This window comes from Lepidochelys kempii, chromosome 25 (genome assembly GCF_965140265.1).
Source record: "Lepidochelys kempii isolate rLepKem1 chromosome 25, rLepKem1.hap2, whole genome shotgun sequence".
Lineage (NCBI taxonomy): Eukaryota > Metazoa > Chordata > Testudines > Cheloniidae > Lepidochelys > Lepidochelys kempii.
The window spans coordinates 14,628,266-14,652,614 of record NC_133280.1 but is presented as its reverse complement, the minus strand read 5'-3'; the positions used below and the strand labels follow the sequence as shown (position 1 = coordinate 14,652,614).

Sequence of the window (24,349 nt, the reverse complement as noted above, 5' to 3'; positions counted from 1 at the left end):
TACTGAATCTGTTTACTTGGGGCATATTATTGAATAATTCTTGTTTCACCTATGCATGTTAAAAGACTTGGGCATGAGCACATTTTGTCTAATTTATAAATCAAAATAACTATAGCACTTTTAAAAAAATATATTTATAAAGAGATCCTATCCCAGGTGTTGGATACTTTTTTTAATGCTTATGTAACATATCCATCTGAGGGAAACAATATGCTTGCTTTTCTAATATTTCACAAGATGTTATAGCTGGGGCTTTTATAACTGTTGTGTGAGGAGGGTTACAAATTCTGTAGGGTATTTATATGGCATATACTGGACACTCATGCCTGGAAATCTTTTCAATATAGATACCTTCTAGTACAAACTTTCTATAATTCCCATATAATTAGCGTAACATATTATATAAGTCCCATAACAAAAAAGCAAGACAGAAAACATTTTGAATGTGTATAGTATCTTTCAAACAAGGATCTCAGTGTGCTTTTATTAGGAGGTAATAAAGGTTGAATAAATGGTGATTGTGAAGCTGTTTGAGTTTGGTGGCGGGGACTCTTGGGGGCAGTGTCCTTACTGGGGTGAGAGTTGGTCATTAATTAACAAAATAAAAACCAACCCAGTGATAGTGACAAGCATATTGGATATTTGTGAATTCTTGGTGTGATGTAACTAATATTTCTAAAGAGGCCCAAACACTTTCTCTGTGTTCACAAAGCCAAAATTAGCAGTGTTGCCCCTACCTTTATGAAAACAGTAGATTTGCTTTTAGACTTGGTTGGGGGAACCCCAAAACTTGCTTTTTATATGCCTTTCATATTTGAGGTATCTCAGTGTTTTGCAAGAGGAGTGTGGAAAGCGTAATATAGTAGCTCCCTCACGGCATTAGATATTAGAAAATTGGGTGAGGAAATGTTGCTCTCATCCCTTTAAATCAGCACCCTGTTGTCTTTAACTGACATTTGGACACTATTGGAAATAGACAATCTGCCTGTTAAACAAGACATTAAACTGGAGTCTAACAGTGACACATCCCACCCTCCCCCAGAAATGTTGCATCTCTTCACCAACATTGAAAATGAGTGCATGTCCTCCCTAGAGACTTGATCCTGTAACCTTCCTGAGACAAAAGTGCAGTTAACTTTGCCTTAGTATAGTGTTAAATATTTGAGACTACATTCTGTTGATGTGCATCTGTAACTTTCTTAATATTAACAGGAGTTACTGTACAAACCAGTACTGAGGAGAACATAACTGGGACACCAGATAACACATTGCGATTTGTATGTATTCTCACTGAAACACTAGCTTTGTTTGTTCCACCATGCCACATTGACTATATAAAAAATAAAATCCTGTGTTAAGAATGTTACTTAGTTTCAAAGTCAAGCACTTGAAACCTGGGAAATGATAGATTTTAGGTTGTGTGGACGACCTTAATTCTGCTCCCTCATGCAAATGTGTTGTGATATAGTCTTTAATTATAAGATCACATACCAGTTTTTCCACAGGACCCCTGCCTCATTCAGTGCATAGGGTGAACCATGCTCAGGGAATGAGGTAGCTATTCAGTACTTTTATCCTCATCATTCAATTGGTGGTCCCTTCCTTATTTACTGCATGCCATCCAGAGCCTGCAGTGAATACATAATTATTTATTTTTTCATGGTCTTTGCTAGGGCACTTATTGCTATATCTGAATGCATCACAAACATTAGTATCAACAGTATGAGTTAAGAGTATTATCCCTAATTTTCTGATGGGGAAACTGAGACAGAGATTGCATGAGGCCACTTAGTTACTCAAAAGCAGGGCCAAGATTAGAATTTAGGAACTCATGACTCCTATCTCTGTGCTTGTTGCTCCAGACCACACTACCTTACTGCGCAATGTGCTGTGCCTCACAGCTCCCATTGACTTCAGTTGCAGTTATTAGAGCTCTATGCTTTTGCATATCAGGCCCCAGGTGTCTCAAATGGGCTAAAGGAAAAAAGTAAGAACAAATGTCATGTGCAACTGTAAAAAATCCCCCCTGCAACCCTGATCACGCATCTTCGGAAGGGTTTGAACACAGAGCCTTCAGGAATGCAGGACAAACTAGCTGACGATGGAAGACAGCTGTTATCTGGTGTGTATAACAGCCCATATATATAATGGTCGAGGGGGTAATTGGAGGTGGGGAGCACAGCCTGTCTTTTTCTTCTCCCCCCACCCCCGCCAACCTCCTCTGAGGAGGTGCAGGGAACTCTTTCCCCATGTCATGACTTCTGGGGGCAGGAGGGGGAAATGGACTGGGCGGAGGGGAAGGGGAGGCAGATGGAACATGGCCTTGCCCTTTCTCTACTCCCATCACACTCGGGAGAAGCTGTCTCTGCACTGGAAACCAGGTAAGCAGTTTATTTGCTGCTGCCCCTGCTTTGGTGGCTATGTGGGCCCAGTCTTAGATTAGAATGTTAAAATTCAGTTGTTATGGCATTCTGGTAAACTTCCCACCCCCATCATATCAAGCAACAAAAAGGAAACGGTGACTTTCAGAAGTTTATTTCTTGACTAAACCTGAATGGAATAGCATGGGATAAAGAAAATTCTCTGGTGCTAGGGCTTTTACTCTACCAAATGTTCTTTGTCTCTGCTACAAACAATGAAGGTGTTAAACCATCTCCTCCTCCCATGGTGCCCCCCCCCCCACATCTTCCCCAAAGGCTCTGGAATTTTCTCTAATGGAGAGTGTTAGACAACCTGACTATAGACCTTAGGACCTGCTTCTCCGTTATAATAAAGAAACTACAATCCTAGAGGATGTCAAAAATGAAGGATAATCATGAAAACTGGCTAGTTTATGGATTAGTTTAGCACAGGACTGTTAACTTGGAAATTTGGGTTCTCTTGCTGGCTTTGCCACTGAATTGCTATATAACCTTAGGCAAGCTGCTTAAACCTCTCCATGCCTTGGTTAACTTGTCTGTAAAATGGGGAAAATGATACCTACTTTTCTCTATAAAAGACTTCAGGTGTTACAGTATAGAAGTGCAAAGTACTGTTTGGAACAAAAATTCCATCTAGTACTACTTTTTTTTTTTTTTAAATAAATGATTTCATGAAGATATGGGTAGCTAATCTTTATCCTGCCAGCATGCATGCACTTCCTGTGATCCACTAGCTCATTATTTTTCTAGTAATCATTAATAATATAATTTGTTTCCTGTTTACAGATTTTAATGAATTTACCTCATAAGATGGCAAGTTCATTTATAGTTTTAGGAAACGCAAATTCTTGGAGGGTCTAGAGGAGAAAGGCAAAACAATGACTGGAAGTGAGAGCCTGACAAGCTCAAATTAGACATAAGGTGCACATTTTTAGCAATGAGGGCAATTAATAATTGGAACAGACTATCAAAGAAAGTGGTCCATGCACCATATCTTGTATCCAGTCTTGATTTGAATTTGTCTGTCTTGAATGTATGCTTTAATCATACGTAAGCTTGGTGCTCAGTACTGGGGTAACTGAAATTCAGTAGCCTGTGTAGGTCAGACTAGATGATTTAATGGTTTCTTTTGGCCTCAAAATCTATGAATCTGTAGCATCCACTGTGTGTTTTCCTGTTACTATTATAGTGGTGGGCAAACCTTTTGGCCCAAGGGCCACATCTGAGTATGGAAATTGTATGGCGGGCCATGAATGCTCATGAAATTGGAGGTTGAGGTGTGAGGGGGGTGAGGGCTCTGGGGTGGGGCAGGGCATGATGGGTTGGGGAGGCAGGAAGGTGCTCCGGGCTGGGACCGAGTGGTTCGGAGGGCGGGAGGGAGATCAGGGCTGGGGCAGCAGGTGGGGGGGGGGGGGGGGGGCGGGCAGCAGGGGTACAGGTTCTGGGCGACGCTTACCTCAAGCAGCTCCCGGAAGCAGTGGCATGTCCCCTCTCTGGCTCCTACATAGAGGCACAGCCAGGCGGTTCTGTGTGTTGCCTCAGCCGTTAAGCTCTGCCCCTGCAGCTCCCATTGGCCACTGTTCCTGGCCAATGGGAGCTGTGGGGACGGCATTTGGGGCAGCATGCAGAGCCCCCTGCTTGCCCCTACACGTAGGAGCTGGAGGGGGAACATGCCACTGCTTCCAGGAGCCGCGCAGAGCGGGGCAGGCCCTCAGCACTGCTCCCCGGCTGGAGCACTGGAGCGGGACAAGCCCCAGACTCAGCTCCCCAGTGGGTGCTCGAGTGCCAGATTAAAACATCTGAAGGGCCAGATGCGGCCCCTGGGCCGTAGTTTGCCCACCCCTGTGCTGTTTCTACAAAAGAAGTAATCTACCCAGAAATCTGTTTAGTTACTTAATAATAAGTCTTGTTGATTAGTGAGAAAGCCTTGGCTGTTCCCTTATTTAAAGACAACAGAATTAACATTTTGCATCACTGCAGGTCTACAGGCTTAAAGTAGTGTGTGTGTGTGTGTGTGTGTAGTCATAATTTATCCACAAACACGCAGAAGGACAGAAAAGATAAACAGTTTGTTTTTGAACAAGAATTCTAGATACAGATGCGCTAGTTGTGTCTCTCTCTCCTTTGCAACTTCTCCTTGCACGGGCCCAAGTGAGACGTTGTCACTGTTTCTGGGTAGTGTTCAGAGAAGGTTGCTTCACTGCATTATCCCTTGAATCTTTTTTTTCTTTTGGGGATGGGGGTGTATGTATCTTTCCAGCTGATGTGGGGCTTTAGCTTCAGTTCAGCATGAAAAGCTTTGCTTTTTCTGCACTTGGAAGAGGATGGTTTTGTAGTAATTGTTAGATGGAGTTGGAGGCAACTAATGAGGGATCCGTTATCTCTTCCAGACTGAAAAACAGCAGTCTATAGACACCTGGGGTCTTGTGTTCTTGTTGGTGCTCCGAGGATCATCCCTGACTTAGGGCTTGTCTACATGGAAACTTGAACCAAAATAACTAATTCATTTTAAATTCAGACCTAATTTCAGTTCTACTTAGTCCTTATAGACAAGCCCTTGAAGTTACTGCCTCATTATACAATTCTTGCATCTGGGAGAGACACTGAAGCCCACCAGTTAACCAGAGGCATCCATGGAGGGAGTGCTCTGTATGTGTCACTGCATCTCTAGCAGCTCAGATATGGGGTTGGAGGAGTTGAGAATTAAGTGGGAGCCTACACACTGAGCTTTGTTTTTCTTCATGATTGGGCTGAGCCCTATCACTACGTGGACTTCTACTGTGCAGATTATTTTTATGTCTTAATTTCCAGCGTTCCTGGTTAAAATTAACTCTTTTAAGAGGACCACCTTATTGCATTTAAATACCTGTTAATGAGTAAGGCTGTACAGTACTGTTCCCTGCTACTTTTTTTTCACCAGAGTGAAAACTGTCTAGCACCAGTTAACTACAGGAATAAATCTAGAGAATGCTGGAGGGAAGTCTAGAAATGTATATTCTAAACTGATTTTCCCAAGAAGAAAATCAATTGATCTTATTTTTTCATTCCCTAATAGAGCTAACTGTTGAGAAACTTGGTAGAACCACTTGCTTCAGAAATTTGTGTGACCGGAGTATTTCAGAATGTGTGTGTTTAGCATGGATACCTTCACACCACACAATTAAAATGACTGCTGTGGTCACTGTTCTTATAGCCCTTCCAAACAAGGATATTTTAAATATAAGAAGGAATGTATTTGGTGCACACAAATATTGTCTTTGATTAGAGATCAATTATGGTGAGTGCAGAGTAACTTTTCCTTCCCTCCCTATTTCCAGTGAACCCTCTGTTTAGTGTGGATAATTGAGAGGAGGAGTGAATTGTTGTATTCTTTCTCTGCTTAAGTAATTGGCTACATTGTAGCTTATCTGTGGAGGGAGGAGGGAACTGCTTATGATGTCACCAGCAGTACTGAAATTGCCTCTGACTTGACTTGGAGAAGGAGCCAAAAGACAGGGACAGATATTAATTCCTCAGAACTCACAATGCCTGTAGAAGTTAGCTTTCAGTAATAAATCTGGGAAGGGCTTTGAGAAAGAAATTATAATTGGGTGATGTCTGGTTATTTTAATTTACTCTTTTCGCTGACTTCAGTCTTAATATGATGTGAGCCACCAATATTTTCATGAACACCCTAGTTACATTTGCATCAGAAAACTGATCTATTACTGACAATGGTCATCAGCATCCGCTTTCCCTCAACCAATATTGAAAATGGGTTTCCCATTAATGTAGATGGGACTAAACCACATCCAGCACCATTACAGAATGCTGTTGAAAACAGTGCCATCCCATCTGCACTAGCAGTTGTCACTTTCTATGCTGCTTCATCATCAGAAGTCAATTTCCTTGTCTAATATATGTTAATACTGAGGACTTCCAAAGCCTTTATGGAGACTAGAATATGATCTACATCATTTGGTCTCTTGCCAATGATTATTCATACAGTCTCAATATAAAAATGACTAATTTCATCACTAGACAGTCATGTCACAAACTAACATGGATAAATCTATAGGTCATTGCAGAAAGTCACATGACTGACAGGCTTTAAGACACTTCCTAGAATTAGAGGAGGAAGTAAACCAAAAGCTTTCATGTTTTAATAAGTTTGCAGCAAATAATGTTTTGGACTGAACTGTGAACCACATAAATGTGTTTATGTATCAAGTATATACATACACATAAGAACCACCTATTACATTTAATATAAAATATCACCCTGCAATTCTTATCTTTCATTTTCATCGGATAGTGAGTAACAGATTATATATCTGGTGATGGTGGGTACAGTATTAGGTTTTAGAGTAGCAGCCGTGTTAGTTTGTATTCGCAAAAAGAAAAGGAGTACTTGTGGCGCCTTAGAGACTAACAAATTTATTTGAGCATAAGCTTTGGTGAGCTACAGCTCACGTCATCCGATGAAGTGAGTATTAGGTTGGCACTCTGTGTAGAATTATATTTGACATGGACTTGCCATTTCACTTGTTCTTTTTTCTGTTTTTTTAATAGCTGACTAATGTCCACTGAGGTGAATATGCTGTACCAACAGTAGGACTTTGGTGACTTAAACACATTTTATTTATGCATTAGGTTTCAAACAAGATCATGCTATCAAACATCTAAGATATTAATTATTCCATTATTCTGTTTCTCCTTAGGACTCTGGCCTTAGATCTGATTGTGTGAGTGGATGGGTAGGAAGTCTTTCCTTCACCTGTCTTCCAAAAATTGTGAAAGCTCTACTTACCTGATACCCTGATGATCAGATTTAATTTCTCAGGTGGTTAACAATGTGAAGATGTCATCCTCATCCCTCTTTCTCTTCCACCCCGCCCAATCTAAATTCTCTATGTATGCATTTCTCTTTAAATGCATATATTTGAAAGTAGTTTACGTTGGTAAATTGGTTTCAAAGTATCTTGCTCTACTGCTGTTCATTAGAAACCTACACTAGTGCTGGTAGATGAGTGGTACAACCTCCTCTCAGGTCTCCCATGTATATTCTTCACTAGATACTAGCTAGAAGGAAGCATGGAAGATGTTCTGTGGGTGGCACCCTTTCCTCTTGGGCCATATCTGCTGTAGGGAAAAAGTGTAATTTTTAACACATTAACTGCACAAATATAACCTGAGGTAAACTCTAGGCTCCCCCTGGGGTTTATATCAACCAACTAATGTGTTAAAACTATGACTTTCCTTATTACACTAGGATTTTAACATGTTCATGTGCATGGCTCCTTTTTTTTCCCCAATGAAGACAAGTCCTTGAAGACCAACAGTACCACAACAGGACTTCAGGGGCTCAAGAAGGTGGAATTCCTGAGGTTGCTTCCTTAACAAACACTTTTGGAAAGGAAGGGCGTCAACTAGTGGATGACCTGTTTTTTCAGTATTTGAAAAACATAATTTGTGTAATTAAGGGTTCCAAAGCTGAGCATCTGCCAATCATCCGCTAATCATCCGTGTCAACATCAGCTGGAAACTGCTGTTCTCATTAAAACTTTAGTATGTGTAACTATGCATGAGACAAATTTAAATTCTGTTCTCATTTACAGGAGAGGATGACCCTTAGTCCAAATAGTTTGTAACTAGTGAGACTGATACACAGATACTCTTGGATATCTATCTGTTACAGTGAGATGTACACTACAAACCTTTTACTTATTTCCTTTAGTGGAATAGGTAATAAGCAAGAAGTATCTCCCCTTCCTTCCCCCCTGCCCCTCTTCCCCTTCCCCCCATTTGATTCTCCATAATATCCCAAAGAATGATATACTGAACCTTGCAAATGGTTTTTATGATTTTTGGAAGGCTTTTAGTACAGTGTCTCTCTCAACTTCACAAGTCAGATATTTGGGATGGGAGAGAAAGTATATGGTGTAATCTGGAATGATCTGGTCTATACATTCATTTTATAACCTTCTCAAAGCAACTTGCACATAGAAAAGCTTCCGCAGGACTCTGTCAGCGTCTGCAAGAGGTAAAGGTTCTTGCATATTAGTACTCTTTGCTGATTTAAAGATGTATCTTCCGACTCTTACTTTTGGGGTCATGTATTTCACTGTAGTACAGGGAAGCTGGGGTCAGAGAAAAGAGGCGCAATGGGTGATTGATTTTTTTTTTCTTTATGTATACTTTCAAAATAGTTTCTTTTTCAGTAGTATATGCGTAAGGCATTTGAAACTTCCCTCTGGTTCTGCATTGTTTCATAAGAATTAATAAAAATTCTCCATAGATGGTTGTATTACAATTTTGGTCAACAAAAAAATTTATCATCACTAATTGGAGATGATGGCCTAGTAAGCAAGCCAAACATCAAGGTTCATGAAGCCCCTTCACCACCTAGAACCACATGTTTGAATCCTGGAAGTTGAAGTAGGTGTGCTAGTTGGTAAATTGAGTTAAACTACATGGATCACTGCTCAAGGAGTTCTGGAAAAGGCACCTCTGTTGTTAGGTGTTGAGATACTATGACAGTTGTGACTATATAAGTAACTAGACCAAAGACCTTTTTAAAAACAAAAAAAGGAGCAAGATTCTTTTAATCTGTCTTGTATGTACATTAATGGTCTTCTAGGACTCTTCATCAGAGTATAGTTTTGCCTTAACCTCCTAATTAAAGTACCCCTTTCGCAGAACATTTTTGCTTTGTAATTATGTCCTATCTGGTTGCTGTCTTCCACCCCAGAAATGGTTGCATTTTTGTTTTTGGGCAAACTGCTTACTGTAAAACCACATCTTGTGATGTGTTTGGGATCCTATTGAATGAAAAAAGAAAAGGAGTACTAGTGGCACCTTAGAGACTAACCAATTTATTTGAGCATGAGCTTTCGTGAGCTACAGCTCACTTCATCGGATGAGAGCTGTAGCTCACGAAAGCTTATGCTCAAATAAATTGGTTAGTCTCTAAGGTGCCACTAGCCCTCCTTTTCTTTTTGCAAATACAGACTAACACGGCTGCTACTCTGAAACCTATTGAATGAAAATGGTTTACAGAAATAAGATTGTACTCCAACTTTCCATCTGCATTGATCTTTAGCAGTGAGAAAAGATGGCATTTGTCTGATGGGTGGGTATGTGTATTGCTATATCAAGGTCTGTACAAGTGTCAAAATAACATTGCTGGCTTAAGGAACCAGTGACCATCTGAATTTCTGTATTTCAAATGGTAGAAAATATTATTTCTCTATTCCCTTGAAGGTAAAAGTGCATGCATCCCCTGACTGCACCACAGCCCCTACAACTGGTGGAGAATTATAGATCCTAAACAGCCAGTATAGATGAAGCCTAACGCCTAAAGAACTTTTTTCAGTAATGATTTGTTGTCTAGTGTAGATGGGGCTTCAGAGTCATCTCTTACAGAAAGAAATCTGATCAATTGGTTAAACCTCAAATTCTGTTTCATGGTTGATATAGACTGCCACAAACTTCTGATAACTGATCAGATGTGTTCAGTTCACTGGATTACTATGGTGTTAGTTTATCCCTTTGTATTAGTTATATTCATTTCCCATTAATCTATTTAGCAAACATCTCTAGGAAAAAAGTTACCTCAACCTGTAAGTTCTGTTGTGTTCATTGTGTGAATCTCTTTACCCTCTGTCTTCTCTGTGTCAAAGGATGCTTGCAAATTTATCACCGTCATTTAGACTCCCTCAAAAGGTAAAATTCCTAACCGTTGGCAACAAAATGTTGTCTCCCTCCCCCCTCCAAGATAAAGTGCAGTCCACGGGCCAGATGTAACCCACAACCCTCTAGCTCTACAGAGATCTATTAATTATAATATAGAAGCATGGCCTGTGGTGACCACAAGCTCATAGTTTGTGGTGCTCCATCATGATGTTGGAAGGCAATCTGAATCAAGATGAGGCACCACATTTTGGAATTTTGTATTAATGATGAAAAAAGAAAAGGAGGACTTGTGGCACCTTAGACTAACAAATTTATTTGAGCATAAGCTTTCGTGAACTACAGCTCACTTCATCGGATGCATTTAGTCTCTAAGGTGCCACAAGTCCTCCTTTTCTTTTTGCGGATACAGACTAACACGGCTGCTACTCTGAAACCTGTATTAATGATGGTGGCTGCAGTCAACTTCATTTTGTGCAAATAGGTGTGGCCCTCAGGCCCTTGTTTGGACTCCCTCCATTAAATCAGTCCTTACTGATTTTCTCTTCCCTCCCCCCTCCTTAATTTTAACACTAAGTTGTCTCAACTAGATTTGTTGTTCAGACTTAAGTGTGGGTGGTTAAAAGTATTGATGTGCTAATGATAAATGTTTTTCATCTCTCTTTGCTGTAAAGCGTTATGCTCAACTCCAGAAATCTTGTTTCCACATTTCAAGTAACCAGCAGTGGAGCTGGGGATGTGGAAACCCAATTTTCAGGAGGAATCAAGCAGTTGCTAAAGCTAAATGGAGGAGGGTGGCAAGAAAAGTGATTTATCTGGTATCTGACTGCTAGTTAAAGGCTTTGGCATTCAATAAGCAATAAATGGCTGTAGAGCAATGGCAGAAACTTGAACCCAGCCTATCACAGCAGGAGACACCAGAGAGAATGATGGAATATATTCCCTGAGGATTCTTTAGAGACAAATGAAAGAGCAACTCTTTTCACTTACTGATTTAAAAAGAGTTACAGCCAGCCATGTTGGAATGTCCTGTCTACCACCTGGTTATTTTCTTGTTTTGGATGTTGCCATTGTCTGTAGCCTGCACTAGTAAGACTTCTATTCTCTTTAATCACTTTAAATCTGTGGATGTTCTATAAGTAAATTATATATTAAATATGAATGGAAAATATAAATTATTGCTGAAGACTTGTTTTGTAATGTCAAGTTAGCTATTTTGTGTGTGTGAAAATGGTAGGTACCCCCCCCTTCAAAAATAAAATGTATGTTCCTGAAAATAGTTATTCCAATTCTTGAAAAATGTTTATATAGCTATTGTAGATTACTTACCTCACTAGGTTTATTAATTATGCCTTCACTAACACACTTTGTCAACACAACAATCCAGTGGAGAGAGTAGCTGACAGGGTCAGTTATATAGAAGTAAAAATAAAAATCTGTCTGGTAGCATTGTTGAAGCATCACCAGAATAGCGTCCTTGGAAGTATTTTAGTCACAAAGGTCCTGATCCTGCAAGGAGCTTCTCACAGGTAGGTATGCATGAGAGGCATTGATTTCAATGGAGCTCAGTGCAGGATCAAAGTCAATATGACTGATTGATCTGTACCCTTGGACAATCAGGCTGACACTGTACTGCTTCCTGCAATGTAAATAAGTATAATCTGGCTTTTAGTTCTGTCTGCTCTAGTTCTGTATTTAACAAAATGCACTGCGGTTTCTTTTTAAATCAACAGCTTTTTTTGTCTGCTTATTAGCTATTGTCTTCTTTTAACAAAAAGATACAACTGTTTGTTTTTCATATGAGTCGGCCTCTCACTAAGACCTGTTGTGAGTTAATGATTCAGTCTTACTAGTACATTCTCTAGGAAGCTACATCTGGGTAGACAAAGGTGAAACAGCTGTACATAATTTTTTGGACTTGGACTTGACCTGGCCTTTCTGAAGAGGCTGTGGATCTTCTTCAGCTGTTTATTCCTTTTTTGGACAGAGGGTGGGGATTGTTTTGGTTTTTTGGTTCATCTTTTTGTGTTAGATGGCAGAATTGAGAAGATGACTTTGACTTTATCCATGACTGTGTCAATTTTAAAATAGCAATTGTAAAACTAGCACTGAGGGTAAGATGTTATTGCAGTTACATTTATTTGTACACTACATAATGTTTTGGTGAAACCCTCTATCAGACATCTGGGTACCCCCTGGGAGGAGAGAAGATCTCTCCCCCCCCCCCCCCATAAATCGTGCAGGATGAATATAGTTTTACAGTTAACTTTGTTTCTGTTTTTGAGAACTGATTTTAAATTTAGTTCAAACAAAACTGATCTGTCCAAAGAAAATGAGTCGTCATGAGACTACCTCTGTCTAAAATGCCACCTTTGCTATCTTGACAAGGGGATGAATGACCTAATATGTCATATTCTGAATTTTGTTGAGTATCAGTGTCTGGGATGGCAATAGATGCTTCTCATAGACTGCTTGGGTTTGGGGGACTAATTTTGTTCTCGGGATTGCCTGGGAAGCTGCCCTCTTCTTCCCCCATTTCATGAAACAAATTACATCTGGAGTGAAAAGCAGACTGCTTGCTTGTGTTTCTGTTGGAGTCCATAGAGACGCAACCCAAGACAATCAGGGGTGTTTCTATTCATGAGTAGTCAACCAAATCGTGATCTGGGTATTTTGAGCCTGCCTGATCTTCTGAATCAACCTGCAAAGAAATGCACTCCATTTTGTGCTGAGTTAGGTCTCTGTCTGGGGTTAGCCAGTGTTGCATTTTTCCATGTAATATCTGTGACCTCTTTGTTGCATTTGTTCTGTACACTTTGGCTTTGTAAATTGCTGACTGGTGCAGCAAGCCTTGGGCATCCCTGGCTTTTTGTAACTAGAGCCAGACTTTTGAGTAATGAACTTTCTGAGAAATCTGAGTTGGTGTTAATTTTTCCTTCTTTTAAGCCCTATTTATTGAAAACTTTCTCTTTGCCTCTCCCATATCTTCATTTTTAATTTTTTTTGTTTTGACTTCTTGGCAATTTTAAGAAAATCTGGTCAGTATGAGTAAAATAGTAGTGTTTTGGGCAATGTATTTGGTGTTAGAAGATACTCCCAAATCATTAAAAAAAGAAAAGGAGTACTTGTGGCACCTTAGAGACTAACCAATTTATTTGAGCATGAGCTTTCGTGAGCTACAGCTCACTTCATCGGATGAAGTGAGCTGTAGCTCACGAAAGCTCATGCTCAAATAAATTGGTTAGTCTCTAAGGTGCCACAAGTACTCCTTTTTCTTTTTGCGAATACAGACTAACATGGCTGTTACTCTGAAACCTCCCAAATCATTAGCAGTCAGGGTCTAGAAATCATAGGTTTTGGTTCTAGATTATACTAGTGATATCAGAAGGGTTTACCCTAGATCTTTTGGGGAGTCTAGAGCATCTGAGTTTTTCATTCTTCCTTCTTGCCATGCCCTGGAGCATGAGTAGCAGTATTTTGGGGAAAGAAGGGCTGAACTTGATTCTTGGCATGTAAGAGTATGAATCATGTGAAATGTGTGCTTTTTAAAAAATCATGTAACAAAAACGCTATCTATGCCTTCAGATCTCTCAAATAGATCATGAGCAATGTGCTTGTGGCCCCTGATGCAGTAACTCTTGCAACAGCTCAATAAGCTCCTCCTGTAACAGGATTTTGAGGATACAAAGTGAGAGAGATTCTCATGAGACCCAGTACCCTGTAACTTGGGGGCAAAGTGCACTGGTCTGGAAGCCAGGAGATCGAGAGTTCTAATCCCCCTGCCCTTGCATTGATTGCTGCTAATATTTCTGTGCCAATTACAGCCCTTATCCAAGGCCTCACTGTTATGTTAGGGGAGGTAACTATCATTCACTAATGTTGCAGATGTCATTACTCAGCAGTTAAAGTTGCTTCCAGCAGGGCTGGGAATAGACCCTGGGTCTCTAATATAACAGCCCAAAGTCTCCTCCATTTTGCTATGCACCCTTTCATGCTACCACTGTGTGACTGTCCCCTTTTTATTTGTCCGCAGAGAAGTTTGTGACTTTCTCCCACCATGTTAATAGACTTTGATTCTTTGGCTCAAGTAGTAATCTCATACCTTTTTAAATCCAGAGGTCTTGGGTTCAGTCCCCACAGAGGACCCACAAAGGGGTGTTACTACGCCCTAGTTCTGCTGTCTGTAAGCACTAAACCATTTTGTTCCTAGAACCAGGAATAAGAACCAGGACTCTTCTTTGAGGGCCTCTGTGGTCCCACTTTTGGGTCCTCTGGCTTGGAATTGGCATAAATTCAAAGCCAGAAGTGTAAATTTGCAGAGGTGGTACTCTCAAAGAACTGTTAGTAATCCAACATTCTACCACTGTCTCCTAAACAGTTGCATAACCCACTAGCAAAGTGTGTCATGGGCAGGTCTAATCTACACACAGGATGACAGCATCTTTCTCATTTTTCTCTGCCCTTCTTCCCCAATTTAACTATATCTGTACCTGAAGGGAAAGCTGTTTGTGATGTGGATCTGAAGGCTAAGAGTTCAAATTCTGCTGATACTCCTGGGAGAGGGAGAAGTGTCATGTGTGGATTGTATGTAATATCACTAGTGTACAGACTCTGGAGTAATTGTTAGGAATGATTTTTTTTATATTGCAAAATACTGTAGAAGCAAATTTGGATGTTTTGTTACTAATTATTTTATTGTAGCACTTTTAGTGTATATGAAAGGGAACTGTGCCTGTAATCACAGGGTGAGGCACTTTTCTAGAGGTGAATTCGAAACTGAGAGTTGTGTGTAAGAGATTTTGTGTGTCCAGACACTCAGGGCTTGTCTACACTGCAAAGTTGACATCCAGCCGCTGCAGTAATTAAGTTGGTCATGCATGTCTAAACAACGCTCATTGTGTTGGTGGAGTGCTTGCATAGAGCAGTGCACCGTGGATAGCTGTCTCAACGCAACTAGTTGCAGGGTGTTTTGTGAAGGGCTGGCAACGCCTCATGGGACCAAAACATTGTCACGGGGGGAATGGGAACATGGCTTCAGCCTCTCATGCTGCAGTTTCCTCCCTCCCTATGCTCTGAGATATGGGCTTTTTCTTACTGTATGTTGTAAAGTAGCTAGGACAAAGGGGTCCCAGTTGGGCCCTTTTGAGCAAGATACTTTAAAAAAAAAAAAAATCCAAAAAAATTCTTTCATCTCTAACCCACCCCCTTTGTGTGTGCATCATAAACAACTGTACCTGCACAGACATTGATATTAACTACATAGTACAGTAAAAGGACTAGTGGCACTGAAAATGAGTGACTGCTTAACTTCACCCTCTCTAGGATTTGTTCTTTTGCCATTGTTCGTACCTGGCCTCTCACAATCAAATTACCTCAGGACTATAAAGAGCATGTGAAAATGCATTGCAAGATGTGTTCTATAGGGGATGGAAACTCTTCATAGGAATTCATGTAAATATCCCTTTTTTTTTTTCCCCCGATCATTTTAATAGGAAATCAAAATCTGACTTAAAAACTGAATAAAAATAGATTTTTGGGTGGGAAGGCCAAAAAAAGGTACTTTACCTGCCCAAAATGAAACAATCTGGTTCAATTTACATAAACTACCATGGTGATCCTTTAGATTATCCTAATGCATGCACAGTAGCTGTAATCTCTCTCCAAACTGCTTCCACTGGAATTCCTGTTTGAAAGATAGACTAATCTTTTTCCGGGCAGGAGGGCAGGGGATATAGGGGTGCAGGGGGGATATAGGGGTGGCTATATGTATATACATATAAACTGCATGTAGTTCACGGGATTAGACTACAGATCACCTCCTTGAGATGTTTCACATTTGGTTTTGATTTGTATTCTGAAGTCCAAAATGTTAAAAATCCCAGTGCACATCTCTAATGCTGTTGGATAACCATCCTTTTTTTATACCTGCATCATCCTCCTTCTCTTGATAAATCCCTAGATAGAGCTTCCGTTCTGTCACCTCATTGGAAATCAAAATATTTTTTCAGCTGTCATTTAGAATCAATAACCTAGAAATATTTAATATTTTTAATTCAGCACAATTCCTTGTAAACTTACCCTCATTACCATATCAACTCAAATGTGTAAATTTTATATTTCAAATTTAAAGTACAGTATCAGTCATTCCTGCTGTCAGCAGTTTCGATCAAGAGTAAGGCACTCTGAAGAGGTGTGGAAGACAAGATGGTAATAAAGCTCTGAAAACAATTCTAGAGTAGCTGGGTGTTTCAGCTAAAATAATCTAGCAAATTGTGTTTCTGTTTTTCATTATCATTAGGCTTCAGAGTTGCTCTCCCATTAGGATAAATGAGTACAATTTATTTATACCTTTTCAGAGCTGGGGGGGATTTGGGAGGGGGGGTTCTGTCTATAAACATGTGATTTTCATATGTTAAATTACAGGGTTGATTTCACTGCAATGAAGGCTAGAAATGTAATTTTTTTTCTCATTTAAAAAAAAAAATCCTAAAACCTAAACTCTGAAGAAATTGATGGCGTGGGAGCCAGTAACAGCGTGTTATGGCATTTCACAGATTGGGCAGGCAAACTGTCCTTATCAGTTTTGGCGGGGGGGGGGGTGTTTTTTGTTCGTTTTTTTTTATATGTGGTGTGCAATCCATTTGTCAAACTGTAAACTAACTTCCATGCCATTTTAAAATGATCCTTTACTAGCTGAAGTAGTACTAAAGTTTACTAGTTTTAATTTAAACAGTAAAGTGGGCTTCTGGTTAACTACTTCTCTGCTGGCCTCCAATGTAACATTGTTTGAATAATGCTACTTAATTACAATTTTATAACTTTTGAGCACTTAACTAATATATTCCCTATACCTCACTTGGGGCAGGTATCATTCCCGCTTCATGGCTGAGGGGGTGCCATAGAGTGGCTTACTGATTTCATCCAAATACAGAAGGAGCCTGCATGAGGCAGGATTAGATCTGACCACTAGAGCAGGCTACCTCCCTGAAACTTCAGTACCAACGTACCCTCAACATTGCAGTGGAAACTCTGGCATACTTTGTAGGGGAGTGCACTTCTAGTGCTGACCACGTTCCATATCCTATGTATGTTAAGCAGCAGCGAAGCACTTAAACCGCTAACCCAGCAAGCAATTGGTTGAGTCTCATGAGGCTGCCAACATGGGAGTCCAGTGCCAAAATTCACCAAGATGGAAGATGACTGCTAGAAGTTCAAAAACCTGATATGAATCAGAAATTTAGATTTCAAGTTCATTTTGAAGTGCCTCTACCTTTTCTTGCCCTTGGGCCTTGTTTGCTTAACACCCAATGCAATTATCACTTCGAGCAACACATTCTTAGGGCTGGTCTACGCTTAAAAGTTGGATTGACATAGTTCTGTTGGTCAGGGCTATGAAGAATCCACAGCCCTGACCAATGTAGCTAAACTGCATCTATGTGGGGGTTAAGTCAGTAATGTCAATGGAAAAATGTTCCCATCACTCTAGCTGCTGCTGTTCAGGGAGCTGGTGGTCCTACACTAATAGGATGAGTTTTTGGGGGGGGTCAGGTAGTTGGTTGGTTGATTTCCTCCCCACCTCAACCCCCCATTGGTGTAAACTATATCTGTGCAATGGGATTGTCCTGGCATAGCTCTGGTAATTTAGTTATGCCAGGATAGTCTCCACTGTGTAGACATATCCTCAAACTAAGATCTCTGACAAATCTTTTGCTGCTGGGGAAAAAAAAAAATCAAGTTAACTATGCTTGTGCCTTTCAGTAAAGACTTTGTGAAGATGCATGACTTAATGTAGTTTTTAATAGAGACATAGTGTTTTGTCCTCTGATGAAAGCTGAATGGATTTAATACCAAAACTGAGGCAACATTGATCAATGAACTGTGGGCCTAGTTAAGGGATATATTATCCTCTGCAATCCATCTGACTTCAGTGGCATTTCAAGGACATATGTTGCTGAATTTGGCCCAAGAGGCTTTGACTGGGGGTAGAATAATGAATTTCTGTTGCACTGTTACAACTTGTGGTTACCTTTTTAATTTAATAAATAAATTAGTAGTTCAAGTCTGTCCAGTAGCTCTTTCCATGTTTACACTGCTGTATTGTGTATTACTATTTGTAGTCTTTGATTGCAAAAGAAATATTTATTATTGTCTAAGCCAGATGTTTGGGATGCAGCATGGAATACTTCAAAGGCAGCTGGCTTCTCTTTAGTCTATACAGCATTACTGAAACCTTATAAAAGCACTGAAGTAGCAATGGCAATGATTTTCAATTGACCGGTAATTAGAAAAGCATTGGACTAATAGGATGAGCTATACTTAGTAAGGGTTGCCCTTTTTGTTTAATCAGGACCCAGAAACTAATAAATACTTGTTCATATAGTCTTAGGCAGGGGACTTTGTTGTTTAACTGTGCTTCCATAACAGTTTCTTTAAACTGTTGAAGCCTATGTTAGACTCTGCTTTATCATCTTGAAATTAAAAAAAAAAAGATGCTAAGTACCCGACCCAGTTTTGTGTGTGTCTGAGCACACTGACCCTTAGTGATGTAGCTTGTTTGGTCACTAAACTAATAGAACCCAATTTAAGTGTGCAGGGGGATGTGCAGAAAAGGTGTGCTGCTTTCATACCATCTATTTTTCTTTCATCCAAAGAGAGACACTGGCATCAGTTGAGCAGTCAGCAGTTACCCTGCCTTCCTGGACAGAAGAAAATGGTTCTGGATCTTTCTGAAGAGGGAAATGACTCAGAATTCTTGGTGGCTTAGCAGAAATTGTAAGCCAAGCTTCCAAGGAGGAGTTTTGGTGCTCAGTGTGCATATTATTCTCCACCTACAGTCCAGTACTGATGTGCTTAACCTTTGGAACTGATACTATGTTATACTCCCAGCTAAATTTCTGGTTGCATCTTTTTACTTTTTGGTTTTGTTTTTAACTTTTCATACAGTACACATGGTAAACTATAAGGTGGGGGGGGAAGGTTTGAATAGATTATGCAACTTAAGTGGCTGTCCCTCCAATAATATGGCAAAGTTTGTTGTTTTTTATTTAAAAAAAAAAAAAAAACTTAACTGTTCAGTGGGCTGTGTAAATAGGAATCAGGCTACTAAGTGCTTTAAAGCATTTAGTAATGCAGTGTGTGAAGGATGAGAGAACTTTTATTTTTTAAAAAACTGTACTACCATAAACATCTATGGACATACTTCTGAATCCACATGACCCTTTTGTTGCAAGACTTGCTGTTTTAGGGTGAGGATATATTTCCATATGTTAGCATTCATTTTAAAGTATTGGTGCAAAACATTTAATTAAAAAAAGAGTACTAAAAATAATTATCCAAAGTAGAACAATAAGTTGGGTGAGATGCCTTTCTAAGGAACAGTAAAATTAAAGGGTCTTCTCCCCATTCCTCCTCACTGCCCCAAGTCTGTCTCCTCATTTATAACTGACTGTGATTATCCTTAAATCAATGCATTCTCTTCCATGAGTAGAATCCTACTAATGTCAACCCTTGAACTGCTCTGGAAACATGAGCCAGTCTAAAGAGCATGAGCTAGCACTTCTGTCTTCTCCTCCTATATGAGGAAGCTTCTATAAGAAGTTACCCCCCCCCCCTTTCTCCGTATGTGACACTACGGAAACTCCCACTGTAAACTGTGGTTATAATCTCAGATGTGACCAGTCACGTAGATAACCTGTTTCATCTGCACTGTGGGGCGGTGGTTTGCATTTACCATTTTGTAGCCGTTCTTTCCAAGTCACTTAAAACAAAAAAGTGAAATGCAAAGATTTAAAGTGTTAGCATGGGAAGTTGCTGCCAAATAGGTGACTGTATAGCCTCTCAAGTACTTCGCTGTTTTGCCAGTTCCAAAGATGAATCTGTTCATTACATTCAGAGATATGGGTAGTTAATGCTTGAATAAATGTTAAGATTTTGGCTTCAGTAGTATAGAAACTTCTGGATGTAAAGTCAGGTGAGCTATTAAATATTACATTACCAAATTTTGCTCCTACTCTTTGAATTGGGTAAAAAGAGAGGGAGAGATTAGAGAAATCCTGTTTTTTAGGCTGCTTTTCTGTGTTACACAGCTCAAGGTTTTTGTTCATCTGGCTAAGTACAAAGACTCTTATGTTTTTGTTTGTCCTTGAGAAATCCTTTAAATTTAATGAGGAGTCCTTGTGGCACCTTGAAGACTAACAAATTTATTTGGGACTAAGCTTTCGTGGGCTAAAACCCCCTTCATCAGATGCATGCAGTGGAAAATACAGTAGGAAGATAGATATACACAGAGAACATGAAAAAATGGGTGTTGCCATACCAATTGTAATGAGACCAATTAATTAAGGTGGGCTATTATCAGCAGGAGGGAAAAAACCTTTTGTAGTGGTGATCAGGATGGCCCATTTCAAACTGTTTAAATCTAACAGTTTAAAATTTAAACATTTTTAAATCTCGTGTCTCTTCTGCCATTAGCAGCCATGTTCATGTCACAGGCCCAACTAAACTAAACGATACTGCACTGGACAAGTATTGCCTTGTTACATGCATCTGGCTAAGTTGTCTCTGCTACTAAAATGAGTCCACTGGTTCACTGGGTACAATAACAACTGAAACCAGCTGGAAACCTTCCTGAAATAAAGCTGTTTTCCCCTGTTCGTCAGTCTTGTCCCTGTCCTAAATCAAGCATGCTGGTGTAGGACAGTGTTTCATAGGCACTGTCTCAAGGCTAGGGGACGGGGACTTAATTTTTTTACAAAAAAGGTCTGTCTTCTAATACCCATCCCCCACATGGTCTTGCCCTTTCTTTGGCCAAGGGGAGGGGGAATGGGTGGAGATGGGTAGTGACAAAGCCACAGGACTTCTTCGTAGTGAGCTCCTACTGTGCTAGTCGTTGGTGTGACCCGATATGCTGGCATAGAGTCTCATCCACCTAAAGGGAAGCTGTTGATCAGAAACAGGCATGTTGTTTCCAACTCTAACAGGTGTTTGGATCAAACCATTTATTATTAAGAATTTAAGAGCATTGGGCTACACCCTGGAATATTAACCTAATGTGGTGCTGGGATTTTTGTGACGCAGAAACACAGTAGCTTCTAAATACTTCTAAGAATTGTATCATTTTAATCTGAGCATAATACAAAGGCTGTGGCTACACTGGCAAAAATTGGACCTGTAATTCTCCACCTGTGGAAGCTGTAGTGTAGAAAAGTCCAGGTAAAACTACCCTCTTGTTTTATCCTTGGATTCAAGTAACTAAGTTTAAAAAGCTCTATTCCCTTCATCAGTGACTTACAACTAACAGCAGGCAGTGCATGTGGGAAGTCTTGAGCTCCCCTATCAGAGCAGTTAAAATTCTAAATTTAGAAAACATATGTTTGTTGCATTTTTCTTTTTTCTCTCTATTCAGATGTATCCTTTTGTTGCAAATTGGTAGTGGTTGATGCTACCAGGTTACAGAAATAAAATAAATTATAGCTTGAAAACAACGCTTTCGTTGAGAGGATGGGGACAAACTCTGCCGTTAAATTCATTTTCTGTTGCCAGTGAGGTTTCATCAAATGCCTCTATAGTCCAGCTCGGGGTGTACTAAAATATCCCTTCTTCCTCCCCAGAACCTTCATTGCAGGCATATTGCCCAGCCAGGAGAAGTGGACAAGATTCTCTTTGGAACCCATGAACTTCTCTGACAGGTAGGAGTTGCTCTATAATGCTGTGTTTTGTTATGGTAGGTAGCATTTTGCAAACTCTAACATCCATGGGAGGTTGGGGGGAAAAGTCAATTTCCCCCTTTTTTAAATAGGGAACTTAGGCCTAGAGAAGTTAAATGACTTGCCCAATGTGACAGAGGAAGTCTGTGGATCCTGAATTCCCACTCCAGTGCCGTAACAATAAGAACATCTTTCCTCTCTAGTTAATCAAAACCCAAGTGAAGTAGATGAATATCCCTAATTTACAGGTGGGCAAACTGAGGCCAAAAGACATTTCAGTGAGTTGTCCTTACTGTTTCTTCAGTTGGGCAAATCACAGCAACTGCAGTATATTTTCAGTCCCTGAGAGCATGAGAAGCAGGAATGTAAGCACAAATTCCACTTCCCCCTGAATCTTGGTCAGAGTAATCTGTATGGTTTAAAGGAAAGTGTGTATGAATGGGAATGAACTCCTGAGTTTATATCTCCGCTCTGCCAGTGCATTCTGGGCACCAGAACTGGACACACACTCATCCTGCCTCAGCCCTAAGGGATGGACTAGACGACCTCTTGAGGTCCCTTCCAGTCTGACCTTGCTATGATTCTGACCATCATCTTAATAAAACAAATTGCAGCGTTTTCCCCCATAAACCTGACTGCAGGTGCATTAAGAATGATTCTGTTCCCAGTTAACAAAACAAATCACAGATGCTAGCATCTGTTACATAAAGAAAAGGAGGACTTGTGGCACCTTAGAGACTAACCAATTTATTTGAGCATAAGCTTTCGTGAGCTACAGCTATAGCTCACGAAAGCTTATGCTCAAATAAATTGGTTAGTCTCTAAGGTGCCCCAAGTCCTCCTTTTCTTTTTGCGGATACAGATGAACACAGCTGCTACTCTTGAAACCTGTTACATAAAGGTAATCCTCACTTTTTCCAAGCATTTTAAAAATTAACTTTGCACCAAATTTTAAAAGCAACATGTTACAAACAAGCTGACAAATGTGAGGCACTACTTACCTTATGGTATGACTCCCATTCTCTCTTTCTCATATGTTCCCAAATCTGGACAGTGTGGCACTATGAAAAGAATCTTGAGAAGCAGAAATGATGATTTTTTTTTTTTTTTTAATTTGGAGTGGGGCGGGAAGCAGTGGACACTTCTGGGCAAAAAAAAAAAATAAAAGTAACCTCTTCACCTTTCATGAGACCAAAAAGTTAAATGAAATGGGAAGATTTTTCACTAATATGTAACATTTAAGCTACTAAGAAACTGGACTCTTGGTGGAAAAACTACATGTGAAGTAGGCTGCAGTTAACTGTTTCTGCTGGCACACCTCGGTATTCTTTACCGTAAGGTCATGTGAATGTTTCAGTCCTAGAGTTTTCATATGGTGATGTAGACCTCTACAGAACATCTGAAAAGCGTGTTTCTGCACAATTAAAGAGAGACTGTCTAGTCTGACTGCCTGCATAATACAGGCTATAGGACTTCTCTGTATTAATTCCTGCTTCAGGTTCACTAGCTGTGCTTGAACTAGAGCATATCTTTTTCTAAAGTCCAGTCTTAATTTTTAAATCAAGAAGTGATGGAGCAACAACAAAACTTGATAAGAGATTCCAATGATTTATTATCCTGAGTGTTAAAAATCTGCACATTCTTTCTAGTGTGAATTTGTCTAGTTTCAACTTCCAGCCATTGATTCTTCTGACACCTTTGTCTGCTAGCCTGAAGAGTCCTCTTGTCAAATTTCAGTTCCCCAGGTACTTGTAGACTATGATCAAGTAACAATTTTGACTGTGCTTCATAACTGCCATTCTGTGTTTTGAAATCTCTTATAATGCTGCAGCCCAGACTTTTGGGGTTTCAGCAGATTTCACACCCACCTGTCTTTTGGCCTGATCCTGAGATTATTTTTGGGGAAAAGGAGTCAAATTGATCCCAGCATAAGTAGTGATACTACATGCCTTCTAGAAATACATACAACTCCTTAGCACAAAGCCATGGGTCTCAGGACAAAAATATGAGGGCAACGCTTTCATTTTATTTAATAATGATTAAAAAAAAGGGAGGGTGGAGGAAGTGGAGAATCCCTTTTAGGGTCAGCACCTTTCTCTGGGTCTCTGTGTGCCCTGCCTTTCTACCTTTTTGCATTTTATGTCTTGGACAGTGCTGAATACACAAGATAAATGATCAAATAATAATGGCTTAATTATGAATCCTAAAAAATGGTCTGTCCAGCCCAGGTCCTTCTCCGATAATACTCTGCTCACATTCAGGCAGCTTGTGTGCAAAAATGGGAATGTCTCCCCTGTGTTCTTTATTTCAGTGTGCATTGCAGAGATTGCTAGATAAGCTGTTGACTTCATGTTAGTATTTATTTGTTGCTGTGACTCTGACTTTACTTATAACATTTTCAAAGATTTTCACTTGCTATAAACCCAAATTTCCAAAGCACTGAGAGTCTCTGTTGGGATGCTGAGCGTATTAATCTCTCACTAAAGAAAATGGAAGGTCCTAATGCTGCTCTGTTCATTGATCAGTGTCTCTAATAAGGAAGTGTGAACTTAA

At 39.9% G+C, this 24,349-nt stretch overlaps 1 protein-coding gene across 15 annotated transcripts in view; it reads left to right on the top strand.

Annotated features, from left to right (window-relative positions):
• The window catches only part of GATAD2A (GATA zinc finger domain containing 2A), a 113,975-nt gene that overhangs the window by 26,193 nt on the left and 63,433 nt on the right, over positions 1–24,349 (top strand). For 13 of the 15 annotated variants that reach the window (XM_073323945.1, XM_073323946.1, XM_073323948.1 and 10 more), the window contains one exon: positions 21,701–21,778. The exons of 1 other annotated variant lie outside the window; for it this stretch is intronic. The gene's annotated coding sequence lies outside the window, so the exon portion shown is untranslated. Of the gene's footprint in view, positions 1–18,742; positions 18,864–21,700; positions 21,779–24,349 lie in introns of those variants that run through there. One more of the 15 variants, XM_073323947.1, reaches the window with a different exon arrangement.